General features: G+C 43.5%; 1 long non-coding RNA gene across 1 annotated transcript in view; it reads right to left on the bottom strand.

Moving 5' to 3' along the window:
- LOC132664525 (uncharacterized) overlaps nt 1-17963 on the bottom strand; it is a 72007-nt gene that overhangs the window by 7605 nt on the left and 46439 nt on the right. Inside the window, exons 2-3 of the long non-coding RNA XR_009603745.3 lie at nt 8101-8211; nt 6779-6856 (exon numbers count right to left, since the gene is read on the bottom strand). This is a non-coding gene — a long non-coding RNA (uncharacterized LOC132664525). The remainder of the gene's footprint in view (nt 1-6778; nt 6857-8100; nt 8212-17963) is intronic.

Below are 17963 nucleotides of genomic sequence, written 5' to 3' on the forward strand. Positions count from 1 at the left end.
CCCTGGAAAGATGACATTCTAACAAAACCATTTTTTTTTAATTCCACCTCGATTCCATGCTTTTTAGATCTAGCCTTTTGGATCTAGCCTTTTATTTATTTATTTTTTAATTTTTTTTTTTTAACATTTATTTATTTTTGAGACAGAGAGAGACAGAGGATGAACAGGGGAGGGGCAGAGAGAGAGGGAGACACAGAATCTGAAACAGGCTCCAGGCTCTGAGCTGTCAGCACAGAGCCCGACGCGGGGCTCGAACTCACAGACCGTGAGATCATGACCTGAGCCGAAGTCGGACGCTCAACCGACCGAGCCACCCAGGCGCCCCAAGGATCTAGCCTTTTAGATTTAACACTTTCTGGATCTAGCTTTTTTGATCACTTCTAGCTTTGTAATCCCTTAATTTGAGCTCATCACCAAAGTCCCAATTTCTTCCTTATTGGCAATGTTTCTCATCACGTAGCCAGTTGTTTGGTCATGCCAGAAGATCACATGTCTCTTCTAAGTCAGTGGTTATGAAAATAAAATAGATACTGGTTCTAGCCGCCAGAGTTTCTGATTCTGTCATTCAAAGGCACGGCCCCAAATGTGCATTCTTAACAAGTTGCCAGGTAATGGTGCTAGTTCCGGGCCGCACTTTGAGAATCACTGCTCTAGGTTCTAAGAGATCTGCTTTCTCCAACTCTATTCCTAGGGAAAAGTATATAGGGTCACATCAGTTAGTTATTTCTCTGTTTCCTATGTGTAGTTAAGGCACACAAAAGAACCTAACCGACGCAGGAATGACGTGGCTTATGCTGAGGTTGTTACCATAACGCTGGCAATCATTCTTCGTATCCTACTGCAAGTTGCAAAGTGCCTTCCCATCCTCCATGTAATGCAACTTTTGCACCAGCGTTAAGTCAGATGTTGCCTCACTTTACTGAGGGTAGCTCACATTCAGAGGTGTGCCGTACCTGGAAGGACATCATGACCAGGGGGCAGAAGACCCTGTGTTGTAAATTCCAACCTTTCCATTCTGGAGTCAGCGCAGTTTCAGCTACTCGGCGCTGTTACGGCTGTAGAACCTGAATTTTGATGAAGATCTGGGCAGCGCTTATGGAAAATCACTACAAATCCAGGCAACCAACAGGTCTGTTTTGCATTGCATTTTTGCCACTGGCTACGTCATCAAGGTGGTGGTTTCCCCTTATTCTCTTCCTCTTACTCTAATCAAGGGCTTATCAGTCTAGTTCATCAGAGTGCTTTGTTCTTTGTTCTCGCTGTTTATCCAAACAGCAAGTTTTGTACCTGCTAAGGCACATTTCCTAACGCCAATTCTCTAAAGTTCATTGGTCCCTGCCTGTTGTTCCTTCTGAGGAACCAGGGCAGGTAAACATGATGTGAGGTGTGTTCTGTGCATGTTGCTTCAACCTTTCTTCTCTCTCAGGCTCCCTCTGTTCAGCATCTCACACCTGGCAAGTGGCAAAGCTGGGGCTCACACCTGTGCAGTCTGTGTCCAGAAGCTGTGCTCAGACCCTTTCACACACTGTCTTGCTCACCACCCTCAACAGCTTTTCGTTTTCTATCAGATTCTTGCTACATTCCTGACCCTGACACCCAAGGTGCTCAATCAACTCCTCCCACACGTTTGTGTCGTCTGTGTGTGTGTGTGCAGGCAAGGGCAGCTATTCCAGGCAAAGAAGTTTCTGATCACCTCCCACACCTCTCAGGCTCACCGATGGCCCATGCCCTCACACAGGTGAGTTGCATCAGATTGGTTCAGAACGCCAGCTTTGGGGCCAGACGACTCCAGATACGACTTCCCCCTTCTTCATTTACCTTGTAACTTTGGATGAGTCGCTGACTCCTCTGAGCCATCGTTTCTTTCACTGAAAAAAGGGACACGGTAATAGCAACTTGCAGGGCTGCTGTGAGAATTCAATGGAAAATCGACGCATCTGGTAGTGCCTCGGTCATTGCCTACCACTCTTTCGTGTGCATCACTATACCGCCTCTTCTTAGAGCACTCAGGTTACTCCTTTCTGCCCAAGTGTTCTTATATTCTCACCTCCCTTTCTCCTCACGTGAAAACACTCGGATGAGTCATGCCATAGGCTCCATTATAGTTTTCATTCTCTTGGAGTCTCGGTGCGCCGCGTGGCGAGTATACTCCTAACGGCAATCCCCGGCCTCTGTACCTCTTTCACACGGCATGTAGCTCTACAAAGACCCTCATTCATCATTCAGCCAAAATAACAGCCACCGGTTTGGGCCCTTAAAATTTACAGACAGGGGCACCTAGGTGGCTCCGTTGGTTAACCGTCCCACTTCGGCTCAGGTCATGATCTCACAGTTTGTGAGTTCGAGCCCCTCATCAGGCTCTGTGCTGACAGCTCAGAGCCTGGAGCGTGCTTCGGATTCTGTGTCTCTCTCTCTCTCTCTCTGCCCTTCCCCGCAACCCCCCTCCCACCCCCGCCCCCCTGCCAGCTTGCATGCACGTGCACTCTTTCTCTCAAAAATACATAAACATTAAAAAAATTTTTTTCCAGACACTGCAATAAACACCACTACCCTGTTATACCCTATTATATTACTATTATATATATAGTATATATATGCTATTATATATATATTATATATAGTATATATAACCTATTATAGTACTAGAATTCCCATTTACAAGAGAGAAAACTAAGGCTCAGTAAGTTTACATAGAATCATAGTATCTCAAGAGTTGGAAGGAACCCTAAAATCTACATCTATTCCATTTCACTAGACTGATACTCTGATACTTGGATTTCTTCCCCCAACTCAGTTGGAGTTATACTATGATAGGCACTCACAATCTCTCATATATATATCAGATTATATCAGATATATATGATCAATTTGAGATATATATATATATATATATATATATATATATCAGATTATTATATGTATTAGACTACTTACTTCCCTAATGAGACTGCAACTTTCTCGGTAGCTTTTGGTTCTCATCAGAACCCAAACCCTTCATCCTGGCATAAAAAGCTCAAATACCCTGGCCCCTTTCTTCTCTCCCTGCCAGTGACACCTAACAAACCCTGCCTCATGGCTACTAAAAAAGTAAAATTCAACAGAGTAAATTTTTTTTTTTTTTTCAACGTTTATTTTATTTTTGGGGACAGAGAGAGACAGAGCATGAACGGGGGAGGGACAGAGAGAGAGGGAGACACAGAATCGGAAGCAGGCTCCAGGCTCTGAGCCATCAGCCCAGAGCCTGACGCGGGGCTCGAACCCACGGACCGTGAGATCGTGACCTGGCTGAAGTCGGACGCTTAACCGACTGCGCCACCCAGGCGCCCCAACAGAGTAAATTTGAAGATCTAATTGGTTAAGTGATTCATGAATCAGTCAACATCCCTTCTAGCAAGTAAAAAGATGCTCTGAGGAATTGTACAAAATGGAAGGTTTTTATGGGATTATGCAAGGCATAATTAGCAAAAGAAAAGAAAGGACTGTTTCAGGCAAGGTCACCTTCCCTGAGGGAGAAGGGCAAGGGGTCTTATCGTGCAGATGACCTCATCTTCCTTTGGGATTTGGAGAGGGCCCATGTGACATGGGCCTGATTATCTGATTGGTACCAATCAGAAAATTCCTGACTGATCCATTAAGATTGCATTTCTGGGGGAAGTTGAAACTGCAATTAGGTTAGGTATTAAGCCCTGCTTTGGTGACTTGGCCTAGCACAAGTGGCTCCATCCCAGGCCTGTGGCTTTCTTTTTAACATGGCAGATGTTTTCTCTCTAGGTAATTCTGTTCACGTCTTTCTGTCTCCTTCCTCCCTGCTTCTTAACTGGGCAATGTTTTACACTTCCACAACTAAGTTCAAAAGGGCCACATCCTCCAGAAGTCTTCCCTCTCTATCCACTGAAGCTGGGTGAGGGGCTTACGGGTTGGGTTGTCACACGATAGTGTAATATTCTGTTTACATACATCTGTGTCTTTGCACCTGAGTGGGAACCCCTTGAGGACATGATTTGGGCTTCTCTCACTATTGTATCTGCAAGGATCTACACAATCCCTGACAGGCACCATGTTTTCAGTTAAGTACTTACTGAATGAGTGAATGTCTTTATGAATTACCACAAGGATGCCTAACACAGCAGTGGGGACACAGGCTACCCTGACACTGCTTGCTGACTTGGTCTTAATTATATAAGTACCGTACTTTTGGATCTCTTGGTGAACCTCCTGATGGTAAGGACTTGGCTCAAACTGAGCTGTGTGAAGGTGTTTTGAGGCAGTTTATGGAAGGCCCTGGTTCCCTGTGGTGTCCAGCTAAAAGCCACATTCAATGTTTTCTTGTTTCCGTTCATAAACTTGAGCTCTCCTATGGCCAGAAAGACAACTGTCTCCAGGGTTGAGATGAACAGGGTGTAGGCAAACATGACTTCTACATTATCATCCAGGAATGGCAGTGAAGTTGCTACAAGTCAAAGTATTTTGCCAGGAAGTTTCCATTAATTTACATGGCTTTCCAGTAAGGTATAAACAAACACTGAGGCTTATCACTTCCAGACATCGCCGTACCCTTCAAATCATCCTTTGGAACATCACCAAGATGTGCCTTAGCTCATTCCTCCCCGGTGTGCCCCACCACCCCTAGTAGGCATTGCTTCTGAGGTGCTCCAAGAAAGTCACACCATACAACCCATCAAACAGGATCTACCCAGCTTCCAGCCAGGCTCACTAACTATAAAACCTTTGCTGGACTTGAAAACTCCTTCCCCAAGTTCACATTTGTGAGCTTGATGCAGTTCTCTAGTTTCAGGATGGGGAAAATAACACTTCATTTATTTCCATCTCCATTCCAGTCACTGTGGCAGCCATGCTCTGTGACAAGGCTGTGATTATGAGGCTGCTGGCTGGCATAGTCAGCAAATGACTAATTCTAATACAGTGGCCAGTGTTAGTTAAACATCAGGGGAAAGAAAAAGAAAGAAAGAAAGAAAGAAAGAAAGAAAGAAAGAAAGAGAAAGAAAGAAGGGAGGGAGGGAGGAAGGAACAAGGGAGGGAGGGAGAGAGGGAGGAAGGAAGGAAGAGAAAGAAAGAAAGAAAGAAAAAGAGAAAGAAAGAAAGAAGGGAGGGAGGAAAGAAGAAGGGTGGGAGGGAGAGAGATGAAGGAAGGAAGGAAGGATGGAAGGAAGGAAAAGAAAAATAGAAGCATCAGTGATTATTTAGTTGAAAAAAAAATATCTGGGACAATAGATTAAATCAGAAGATGATAATTCACTGATAAATAGGTGCATGGGGAATTAAACCAGTGAAGGTGCAAGATGCCTGCCCTCCCTGTGCATACAGGCTGGCAGAGCATTGGACCTGCCCAGCCATGAACTTTGGAGACTCCCTCTCCACTCTAGACTGACTTCTAAAACACAGAGTTGGGCTGCAGTGCTGGTGTCCATGCACCTTTTCTTCACAAAGATTATGTCTTTTGTTGCTTTTGCCCGGGAATCCAGTATTTCAAAAGGATTTGATCCAAAAACAAATAATCATAATTTTCCATTAGTACTTAATTCATTTCCCAATTTTTATTGAGTGGAGATACATAAATTACTAAACAAAACTGATCAACAGGAATCAGGCAGTAATTCCAGCTTGAAGCACGGGTTATTTAATATTTTAGTCAGTTTATAATGTATTACTGCAAATTAATGTGGAATATCTTTTAGGCTTTTTTAAATATTGAGAAGTGCACATGGCCCCCCCTTGCTAGCTCGGTGTTACCTTTGCTGGTTCTGCACCGCGTAGTGTGAGCAAAGAGTGGATGAATGAAGGGTTGAGGCTCATTGTGAAGAATGGAGGGGCTCAAAGGGTCAGTGAGTTGCAGTCTCCCTTGGGGGGTAAAGAAGCTATATTGAGGGGGTGGGAGCTCACTCGAGAGTGTGCGGGGTGCAGATGGAAGAAAGCTTGGAGGTTCATGTGGGCGTCAAAAGGCTGTGGAGAGGAGGGTTTGGTGAAGGACTTGAGGGTGTTTACTGTGGAGTGTGAAGAGGTTGTGGTGGGTGAGCCCACCCACTTCCACTGGGAAGTGTCGAGTGTTTGAGATGGGAAGGGGTTCGCCATGGAGCAGTAAGTGTTTTCATGGTGGGCACATTGGGTTGACTCTGGGACGTCAGGGACTTATGGGGAGGGAGCATTGGGATTCACCGCCATGTATGAGCAGTTGGAAAAGGCAGTTGGAAGGAGAACTGCCTTTTGTTGGCATATCAAGGGGTGTGAGAAGGATGATTGGAGATGACTATAAAGTGTGAAGTGGCCATGGCAGAGATTTGGTGCTTGGTGTGGATGAGAAGTGGTTGTGGGAAGGAAGGATTGAGGCTCCCCGTGGAATGTGGAGTGGTCGGGGGAAGGTAAAATTGTGGTTTGCTGAAGAGTCTGAAGGAGGGAGGGACACATAAGGGGGGACACATAAGGAGGGAGGGACAAGTTTCACTTACTGTGGAGTGTGAGTCTGTTGTGGCGGGGAGGGTTGCCATCTGCCCTGCGGTGTGAACGGGAGGGGCTGGGGAGCTCACAGGGAGATGGGAAGTGATTTGTCAGCGGCAAGATGATGGCTTACTCTGGAGTGTCGTGTGATCTTCTGTGTTATCTCTGGCCTGCTCCTTTGCTCTCTGTCTCTCCACCGACTCTCTCCCCAACCTGACTCGATAGGTTCTCCCTTGGGAGACGACTTAGAATCAAGAGAACTTTTCCACCACCCATCCACCCCTCCGTTCCTCCTCTTACTCATCAATATTATTGGAGCACCTACCATGCGCCTGGCCCGGTCCCAGGAGCAGGACAAACAGTAGGAAGAAGACACAGGTTCTTCCCTCATGGAGCACTCAGTCTGAAAGCAAATAATGAGAGGCTTCAGCAGAGAAAGCAGGTCACTGGGTTTTTGCATGAGCTCTAGACTCAATGGAGAGTATTAATTGTGCCACCAGGTTTCTACCTCAAGTTTCCACTTTAGTTCTTCAGAATGAAGTGAGGTGTGGCATTCAGGACAGACATACTCTCCTGGATAATGAATGTGAGTCTGGCAGCAGCTGTTTCTTTAGGGGCTTTGAGCAGAGCATGTGAGGCATCACAGATCCGGGGCCCCTGGATCTGGTGATCCCTGGGTCCTCTGGGACAAGGGCGTTAGCAGGCGGTGTGGAATAACATGGTTAAGAACATGGACTCTGGAGCTGGCTGAACCTGGTCTCAAATCTCAGTTTTATGATTTTTGGTGGGCATCTGTCATTTAGCCCGTGTGAACACCCTCTCGGCATTTTGGTAGTTCTCTAAGTGTAAGTGTCTCCTTTCCTTTTATTATTATTTTTTTAATGCTTATTTATTTTTGAGAGTGCACATGAGTGGGGGAGGAGCAGAGAGGGAAGGGGACAGAGGATCCCAAGCAAGCTCTGCACTGACAGCAGAGAGCCCGACGCGGGGCTCGAACTCACGAACCACAAGATCATCACCTTAGCCGAAGTCAGACGCTCAATCAACTGAGCCACCTAGGTGCCCCTGAATGTCTCCTTTCCAGCATGGAATTCATGTTTCTTGTTGGTGGGTCAACATACAGTATAGATTCTGGTAATAGAATGGGCCCCGGAGGACATTTAGGGGGCACTGAGATAGATTCATGGAGAAGGAGGCAGGATTCAGGGAGTCCATTCTGCTGGCACAGACTGATACAGATGCGGCCCCATTCTGGAGTCCTTATCCTGGCTTACAGTGCCCCAGTCATGACAGGGGCAGCCTCTCTCTGGGTGGCTTGGTCTCATGGTGTGGCTCTGAGATTCTTCCCTGGACTTTTAGCCCACCGTCTGTTTCTCCAGCCTCTTCGTCAGTTGTGGGAGCTAGCTATTACTTTTTAACGGATCTCTTTTTTAAAAAAGCAAACTCTATGTTATCTGGAGTAAAGAATCAGGACCAGTACAACTTCTAATTCACTTGGAAACTTTGAGCAAATCAGCCTGCACAGATCCCTTGGCCTACAGGGGCCAAACAGCCTAATGGTTAACAGCACAGGCTCTGGAACAAAACCACCTTGCTTCGACTCCCGGCTCTGACTCAAGTTATATGAGCTCGGAAAAGTTACTTCACCTGCTTGTGTTTCTGTTTCCTCTTCCGTGGACCGAGAGTAATGTTGCCTTCCTCTTGGGGCTGTTCTGAGAATTCAACAGGCTAATTCATAGCAGGCACTTACAAAAGCACCTGTGACATATGAAACACTAATAAGGCTTAATTATAATTATCACCCTCTCTGAGCCCCCATTTTCTCTTTTATAAAATTGAAGCAACATATAACAATTAGGCTTTTTTAAGCTTATTTATTTATTTTGAGAGTTAGAGCACGTGTACCGGGGAGGAGCAGAGAGTAGAAAGAAAATCCCAAGCAGGCTTCGTGTGCTATCAGAGCCCAAGCCCGAGCCATGAGATCATGACCTGAAATGAAACCAAGAGTTGGATGCTTAACCAGCTGAGCCACCCAAGTGCCCCAACAGTTAGGCTTTTAATGATGCATTTGATAACTCTAGGCTTGTTCACTGCTTCCCTTCCCTCTTTCCTTTCTTCCTGCCTCCCCCTTCCCTCCCTTCTCTCCTTCTTTCCTTCCTTCCTTCCTGAATGGAGAAAGGAAGAATTGGCTTTTGACCATAACCTGACGACCCCTGAAGGCAGTTATCCACTTACTGATAATTGACCTATTATCAATTTTGAACTGCTTCCTCTCCTTTGGGCCATCTAGAATTAAAACCACACCCCCAAAAGTAATGCATTACCCAGGGAGAGACAGAGAATGAGAGGGAATTAAATCACTGTTCGAGTTGATTACTTTAAGTCTGCTTTAAGGAGTTAGGCAGTTAACATTCTTTTAAGCTCCCAGTGGGCAAAGAACTTTCAGAAAGATTTTTGTTGTTTTCCCTTTTTATTTTTTGTTTTTATTGCCTGGCTTTTAAATGTGTTTCATGTGCCTTTTTTTGTTGTTTTGGGGGGTGGAGGGGAGTTGCTATGTTCATAGTTTTTTGGGGTTTTTTTCCATTTCATATCTTGAATAATACCTTGTAATTAGGTAGAATCTATTTTTCTTTATTCTCAATAAATATGTTTCCCACTAAGGAAGGTAAAGCTATCAGAACATGAACTTCCTGGGGCAATTATCATTACCACTCCGAAGTACCTAGAATTTTTTTTTTTAAGTTTATTTATTTATTTTGAGAGAGCGTGAGGGAAGAGGCAGAGAGGAAGAAAGAGAGAATCCCAAGCAGGCACCGCACCATCGTCATAGAGCCTGATGTGGGGCCCAAACTCACGAACCATGAGATCATGACCTGAGCTGAAGTCAGACGCTCAACCGACTGAGCTACCCAGGAACCCCTGTACCTAGAATTTCTGAGAAAAAAGTTAAGAGAATTTAGATGAACAGTATAATTGACACTTGTTCCGTCTTTCTTTTCCTTCTGTAAATTTTATCCTCTGTATTAGTTAAATTTGTTTTCATTGCAAGGCTTAGAAAACCCAACTCGACTTGAGGACCAGGAGGAAGTTGGCATGAGTGATGGAATCATCTATTGCTTAAAGTTGCCTACTGCCTTTAGTGTTAGTTGCATTCTAAGATGAGGTAGAAACTAGTGGCTAGAGCCCTATGCTCTCCCAGGTTTATGTCCCACAGAGAAGGTCAAGCTTCTTTTCCATCAAAATTCCCACAAAAAACTCAGGCCTGACTTTCAGTAGACTGAATCACATGTCACACAGCCATATTTGGACGAGTCACTGGAACTAGGACAATGCCATGTTTTGATAGTCACGACCTGAGTCACAAATTCACCCAGATCATGCGAATGGAGAGTGAGGAGAGGGTAATGCCCTGGTGGAAAATCAGGAAATTGTTACCACGGTAAGAGAGAAGGAATCCTGGACAGCCTGATAAAAGCAATTGTCCACTGTAGTCAACTCCAGACTATGTTTGGGCCGTCAGTTGAAAAGTGTAGGTCTTTCCATTAAAACAATGTACATGTTGCTCCTATGGAAGTATATGCTTATTAGTTCTCTAACCACACACTGGTCGCTGCGGTTAGAATGCTGAGATTTCAAAGTCATACTCCTGGATTAATGATTTTCAACGAGGAAGGATGCATTACACAGGGTGGGGATAAGGAGAAGGCAACTGAATGTTGTTGACAAGGGATCTGAAGTAGTTTGATAAAGCATACTTAATATTATAAGTACATACCTATCAAATAAAAATCAAAGCTTTATTGTTATAATAGAAACCACCCAGGGAAAGGAAGATAACATTATCTTAGCCAGTGGCAATGGGCTAAAGAAATACTTGGCATATATGCACTAGCCAGAATATCACCAACAACAGGAGCTCCTCTTGATGATATATTGGCCAGTGCATATATGCCATGAGAGGAATATACTGGAATTTCAAAGGCAAGAGATTACTATGTAAAAGAACTCTCACTTTTTATTGACATGTAACATTTTAGATTGGCTAAAATGTCACCTTTTCAGTGATGCCTCCTCTGACCACCAAATTTAAGTTTATACCCTGCCAACTACTCTTCACAATTATTCCTTCACAGCCTTTACCACGGGGTATACCTATTTATTTTTTCACCTGTTTGTTGTTGATCTGCTTCACTGGCCTAAATGTTCCATGAGTACAAAGATCACGTCTGTTTTGTTTTCACGGTATCTCTGGTCCCTGAGGTTCAGGGGGCAGCATTATTTTAGTCAAGATAGGACGGTCTCTGCCGTGGTAACAGATAAACCTCCAAATCTCAGTGGCTTAGAAAAATAAAGGTTATTTCTAATTCATGTAAAATCCGTTTCAGTTTGGACAGATTTTCTTGGTCTTGTAGCCATGCTATTTAGAACATATGGCCTCCAGGGTCACCAAGGCAGAGAATAAGAGGGACAGACGAACGTTTTCACTGATTAAACTCACAAGTGACAATTGCTTCCACTCATATCCATTGGCCAGACGAAGATACATGGCCCCAATTTGTAATAGTAAGAGAGGCTGGAAAATGTTGGTGACAGCAGATGTGTGGAGAGTGTCTTCTGGCTTGACCACAATTATCTCCAACTTTGCTGGTTTCCATGCGGAGGAGTTTACCCTAAGCCCTTAGGCCTCTCTCCACTCTCTGTCTTACCCTCCACTGGGAAAGGAAGTGACTTTGCTATGGATGCGATGCATTCAGGAGAAGGAGCTAAGCTTGTTGGAACAGTCCCTCCCTTTCTCTCATTCTTTGGGGGTGTATCTGAAAGACAGCATGCATTCTGCCCTGCTCCTCCATGCTGCAAATTTTTGCTGAAGAAGGATACCCACCAAGGCAGACAGAAAGGGGGAACCCTGTGATAGTCCAGAGTGCTTGAGAACAGGTGAACAAGTTAGTTTTCTTGTGACGTTTGGTGGTAGAAAAGCCACCAATGTCTCTGTTCCCTTTAGCCTGCTATGCTCGGTAGTGTTTGTCTGTAATAGTGCTGACATGTGAATCTCCACCCGTCTAACTTCAGTGTCTTCCTCTCAATTGGTTCTGAACTCAGGCAGGGAGTGAGAGGGGTCTTGGTGGATCCTACAGCGCACAGTCCTAATTGGTATTCGATAAACACTCAATGAACGAATGAACTTGGAGGATACCAAGAAGGTTATCTAGACCAACCGGCCCTTAGCCGAAACCCAGAGAGGTGAGGTGACTACTCAGAATCACCTATCCTGAGAGCTGACCTGCAAATCTCACTTCATCTAACAAGCTGCTAATACCAAACACAAACAGAATGTCAAGCAGTATCTCCTACAGGGCACCTTCTTCTCTCCATAATTTCAGAGACCTTCCCCACAAGGAGGAGGAAGTCTTAAAAGAAAAAAGGATTAAACTCCTCTGAGTACACTTTATACTGTTCTTTTCCAGGAGGTAGAGGGATACATTCTTTTCCTCTCCCCATTCCTACCACCCAAAGTATTGAATACTTTTGGGTGAATCATTTCCAATCTGAACCGATAATCCTCACAGCAACCTTTTCTTTCTAGACCATAAAAACGCGGCAGCTTGTTAGTCATACAACTATTTAACCCAGTCCCTCCCTAGTCCTACAACTGAGCTCCAAGCCTATTACTTATAATCTACCCACCCACACATATTGAAATGAGATTATTTTTCCCACAGAAAAGAACTGCAGTTACACAAGTCCCAACTCTGTTCCAGAGAGTGATAAAAAGGAGAAGGAAAAGGCACAGAGTTGTTTGATAGGCTTCTGAGGGAGGCAGCAAAAGGATGAAAGCTTACCCTACCAGGTACATAATGTGAAATCATGTTCCTGCAAATATCCAGAGGGCTCCCACCCTCCACCTGGGCATGCTCCCTAGACCTTTGATCTGGAAGCCACCACAAGTTACTGATAGTTACAGGGATTTTCCGGGCAAATGCACTTACCTCTGCTCAAAAAGTAATAGCAACCAGAGAGGAAGAATATTCCAGAAAAGAACATCGTGGCAAGCAAGAACCCAGATGGAGGAGGCTTAGCATGGCAGATTGAGAAAAGGCTTCTGATGATATAGACACAGATTGGGGTCTCAGACCTGGCACTTAGTAGCTGTGAGAGTCAAAAACACAACGGCTAATGAAGTCCATGTGCTAAGAACTATATTAGGCACTACAGTCCTGAAGTGTCTAGAAGACCTCAGCAGAGGTCTCACCTGCTCGGAGTTACACCTTCTCCTTGAAAGTGAGGGTGATAAATTCAACCCCATATAATTGCTATAAGGAGCAAAGACTATGTCAGGCTCATAGTCAGCATGCAGTCAGTAGAAATGATGTTTTTCACTCTTTGGGAAGGACTGGTTGCCAGGTGCCCCAGAGAAGGGGGGCCATTCATCTGAGGGCCAAACACCCAGCTGCAAGTCTAGGGAGAGTTCCAAACAGAGAAAGGTGAGGTCAAAAACCAGGGTTTGAGCTTCAACTCACTGACCACCCAGAAACCAGAGTATGTCCTGTATTAAAATAACACATTACAGGGGACACTGGGAGGGGATTGAGAGAGACAGGAGCTCTCGGCTGGGAACGTAGGAGCTGAAGCCACACATTAACTCACGGGGAGGCTGCTGGAAATTTGGAAGAAGAGAGATATGCTTTGACTTTCCATCATTCCTTCTTAGGCAAATGAAAACATAGCAAACCAGTCTGTCCTTGGAAGATGGAGTTGCAGAGGGAAAGAGGCAAGGCTGGTATTCCCTGGGACTGTTTCCCTGGTCTCTCTCATGATCTCAGCAAAGCCCACATGCCTTAGGCACCGCTGCGCCACACATGACCTTTTATTGTTGCCTAAAAATCCAATATTGAAATGTCTCTCTCTTCCTGAACTGGCAACTCCCCCAGTGCTAGGACTGTGTTGTATTTGTGTTGGTAAGTGCCTTACACACTGCCTGACATACAGAGATATTTATATACATGAGCACACCTTCTTTGAAAAATTAGAATCATACTATAGAAACTGTTTGGCACCCTCCTTTTTTTTTTTCTTCTCTTGAAGTTTAGAGTTGTTTCCTTATCTTTTTAGTGGTTGTAAGTACTTCGTTGTTTTTCAAGTTTATTTATTTATTTTGAGAGATAGAGTGTGCAAGTTGGGAAGGGGAGAGAGAGAGGGAGAGAGGAGAGAAAATCCCAAGCAGGCTCAGCACTTTCAACACAGAGCCTGATGCGGGGATCGATGTCATGAACCATAAGATCATGACCTGAGCCGAAGCCAAGAGTAGGACGTTTAACCAACTGAGCCACCCAGGCGCCCCTGTAAGCACTTCTTCATGTAGACGTCCTATAATGAACCCAATCATTCTTCTATTGATAGATATTTATAATTTTTCCTGTTCTTGTTACACTTCCAAATATATCATCCATAGTCTTTTTATGACTATTTCCTAACAACCAAAACCTAGAAGTGGTCATCACACCGTCTTGTGCAGAGTGAGGCAGTAAATAATAAAGAACAAAAGCTCGGGAGCTGGACCACACTGACTAGCTGTGTGACCTTGGGTAGGATATTTGACTCCTCTGAGCCTCAGCTTCCTTATCTCCAACTGCAGCTGATCACAGTCACCAACTAATAGGGTTGTTGCAAAGAATTAATGAGTTAATGTGTGTAAAGCACACAGAACATTGCCTGGCACATAGTAATTATTCTATGAATGTCTGTCATTATTATTTATATTTACATAGCTGGGTCAGATAAGACTGGGAGACACTTGAGGACAGTGACCATGTTAAGCCTCCATAGCGAGGCACTGAGAAGGAGTTCTGTGCATATTTGCTGAATAAATAAGAAATGCAGATGTGGAAATCAACTATTGACTTGGCTGTTACCCAGTATTCCACAGCAAGTGGTTCATTAGTTTGGATTAAATCTCTATCCCCAAAAATATATTGAATCTTACCAGTCCTTTTCACCTTAGTTTGGAATGAGTTTATCAGACAGTTTCTAGAGACAAGGATTGATGAGAAGAAGGAAAAAAAAAAAAAAACACATGAGAAATCCAGGTGCCCTAGAGAAAGAGCGGAGCAAATACCATGAGGGAATCAGAAGGTACAACAATCAGAAGGTACAACAAAGGGAATCTGAAGAACTAGGATTAAGTAACTCATCTAAATCTAGAAAAATAAAATGCATTGGGAAGAAAGAAAGAAAGCTAAAGACAAATGTCAACGGCTCCCCCATTTTGTCCTCGGTTGGTTCTGTACCTATGAAATTATATTAGAGTCAGGCTCCCATTCACCAACTGTGGCTGGTTATCTCCCCTTCTATCAGCAGATTAAATTTGGAATGAGGAAGCAAACAAGAAAGGAAGCTGATGATTAGTAAGAGCCTACCATACAACAAAGCCTTTTAAATAATGATTGTATTTGAATATTACAGACACCCCAGGAGGTCTGTATTATTATCCCCTTCCTACAGATGAGAAAACTAAGACACAGTCATGCATAATCAAACAGCCAAGAAACACACAGCAATGACTTAAACTCTGACCTCTTTGCCTCCCTGTTCTAATTCTTTCTTCCTAGTTTAAGCAGAGCCCAAATGGGCTTTACTTCCAAGGAGCAAAGTATTGTGAACTTAGGATTCTGGCTTCTGACACTAGGCAGGAAAGGATAGTACATTCACTTTAAATCCCATCCATAAAATTGCCAAAAAAACAAGCACAGTCATTAGCCTTTGTTTCTGCTTACGTACCATGATTGGAGATGGGAAGGAGCAAAGATGTTGAAACAGGTAGAGAAGTAAGCCCGCCCCTCTACAAGTGGAAACTTGCATCATCAGGGAGCAGATGCTTTGAATGTTCTGTAGTTGAGGGGAATGCAGCACAACCAAATATCTAGGACAGTCTTCCAAATGTTATACCACAGCTGAATATCTGGGACAGTATTCCAAATGTTATATCAATTTCCTTCCCATCACCAGCTTCCATCCTGGTTGTCAAAAGAGCGGGGTGGGGGGTTGGGGGGAGAAAAGAAACAGAATTCTTTTCTTAGTTTTCATTTTTGACTGTGTAAAACTGTGATCCTACTCAGAAAAGGCTGAAATGATTCAATGTGGTCCCTATAAGAGTTTGGTATTTTCCAGAGAAAACTGCAGACGTATTTGGAATATATGCACTGCTTAGGCATATGAATCATTTATATCCTAGAGGAAAATCTCAGATTTATTTTCAATGTTGCTTCCAAGGATTTTGTAACACAAATCTTCCATTATTGCCTCATGTGTTATCATCTCTTAATGGGGAGATAAACTGGAGACTAGAATTTATTTTCCCACCTATATAAGGGGGAAATCTGAAGAACTAGGATTAAGTAACTCATCTAAATCTAGAAAAATAAAATGCATTAGGAAGAAAGAAAGAAAGAAAGAAAGAAAGAAAGAAAGAGAGAGAAAGAGAGAGAGAGAGAGAGAGAAAGAAAGAAAGAAAGAAAGAGGAAGGAAGGAAGGAAGGAAGGAAGGAAGGAAGGAGGAAAGACTCATTCAGGGGCCTAGAATCATAAATCTCAAAGAGACCTTATTGGATGTTACAACTAATGCTACCATAATATTGCCACCAACACAGGGATGGTCTCTAGCATATCCCTGGGTGATCCAAATCCCACTTCAACACATCCAAGGAAGAGATGATGTATTTCCTCTCAGTGGGATCCTGTTTTTCAAAGAAAAGATTCCACATGAGCAATGCAGATGTCAGCAGGCATTGAGCAGGCCTGGAGAACGCTGGAATCAATCTACAAGGCCATGTTAATCCCAGGTGATTAATGGTCAGTGACAAGGTGAAACTGATGGTTTATTGAAGTACTAAGTACTTCAGTAACAGTTGTAGGTGGCTGCTTCAAAAGCTGAGTCAATCTTCACTCTTCCTCATGTTATACTTTTGCCTTCAGTTTTAACCTTTTTATAGGATTTACATTTACAACTAATGTATTGACTATTTATTGAATGACAAACACTTACAAAGCACTTGCAAAGCATTTATCCCTCCAGTGACTCTGATGAAGGATTATTATCCCCATTTTATAGATGAGAAAGTTGAGGTTGAGAATTTTTGCCAGTAAGGGAAGCAGAAGACCAAAAGAGCCATTAGCGGTTAAGTGCTGCACAAGGAGTTACTTTAGGCATCTCTTGAAATAGAAATTCTAGCATCTGATGGAGGGTGGCCTATTGGAAGACTTCTGAGATGGGCCATGAGAATGAAAGAAGAGGAAGGCATTCCGGACAAAACAAACTCCATGAAGCTAGTATCCCTGATGCCATGACTAGGCTCCCCTCACCAAATCCTTAGGCGTGGTATATATTTATTGATTGCCTTATTTGTGATTCAGTTGTTTGACTTCACAGTACTTGACCAAGGACATGGGTCTCCAAGCTTTCAAGTATGGGATTTACTCTTAAACCCCACTTAAAGTCATAGTGACAGGTGTGGCATCAGAGAATCCCCGAGCTGGCAGGGAGGGAGCTTACTTCAAGAGCCAGGCTTGCGTAGACAGAATTCTCAGACCTTCAAGATCCCATCCTAAGTGGAAGATTTTTCTTTTCCTTCACTGATGCCTGTAATAAACGTTGACTAAAGGCAATAACTGGTTCCGCTCACCAAATGGCAATTGGGTATGAGTATCAACCCTCAGGGAATCGCTCATCTTTTAAAAAGAAAAATCTCATTTGAATAATTACACGTTGGCCTCTGGGTTAATGCAAATTGTGGGATGCACTACCAGGACTTATGCCGAGAATATATGAGACATTATTTGTAATACTCAATGTTTTATGCTTCAAGCTATTAATTCATTCTGAGTTTTAACTAGATCAGCTGTGGATCTAGAACATTCTGGGGAGTATGACACAGGCAAATGAGAGAAAAGTAGAATAAGAGAGATTGTAGAGCTGAAAAGATCTTAGGAATGGCCTTCTTTAGAGTTTTCAAACTTGTTTTTAACAATGGAAACTCTTTTTAAGACAGCACCTTAAATGGACCCTGAGGTAGGTGCCCATTGCTCCTATTTTGGCTCTTTCTTGATAAAATATACCTAAATTTTCTTTGAAAAAATAGCCTCACTCCATTTATATTGTGGGGGATTGATCCCAACCCAGTTCCCTTGCTGCTGCCATTATTAGCATTTCCGACCTGAGGCCAATGCTGGCACGGGAAGCAGATCTCTGAGAAATATAAAGAAATGAGCCCCTAAAGTAAATATAATTAACCTGTAGAACAAGGTGTACCTGAAGCCAGTTGTCCCTGGACTTCTTAGTTATGTAAATAAATAGATTATCTTTTACGCTTAAACCAGTTTGAGTAGGATTTTCTGTTACTTGGAAGTGAAAACGAGGTAAAAGAGTCCAAGACTGAACAATATAAAGAAGATAAAGCCGGAATCTCTGGTAGAAGTAAGGGTAGGAAACCTGAGGCCCCACTCACTATGTACTCCCCC

Source organism: Panthera onca, chromosome F2 (assembly GCF_046562875.1).
Source record: "Panthera onca isolate mPanOnc1 chromosome F2, mPanOnc1 haplotype 2, whole genome shotgun sequence".
Lineage (NCBI taxonomy): Eukaryota > Metazoa > Chordata > Mammalia > Carnivora > Felidae > Panthera > Panthera onca.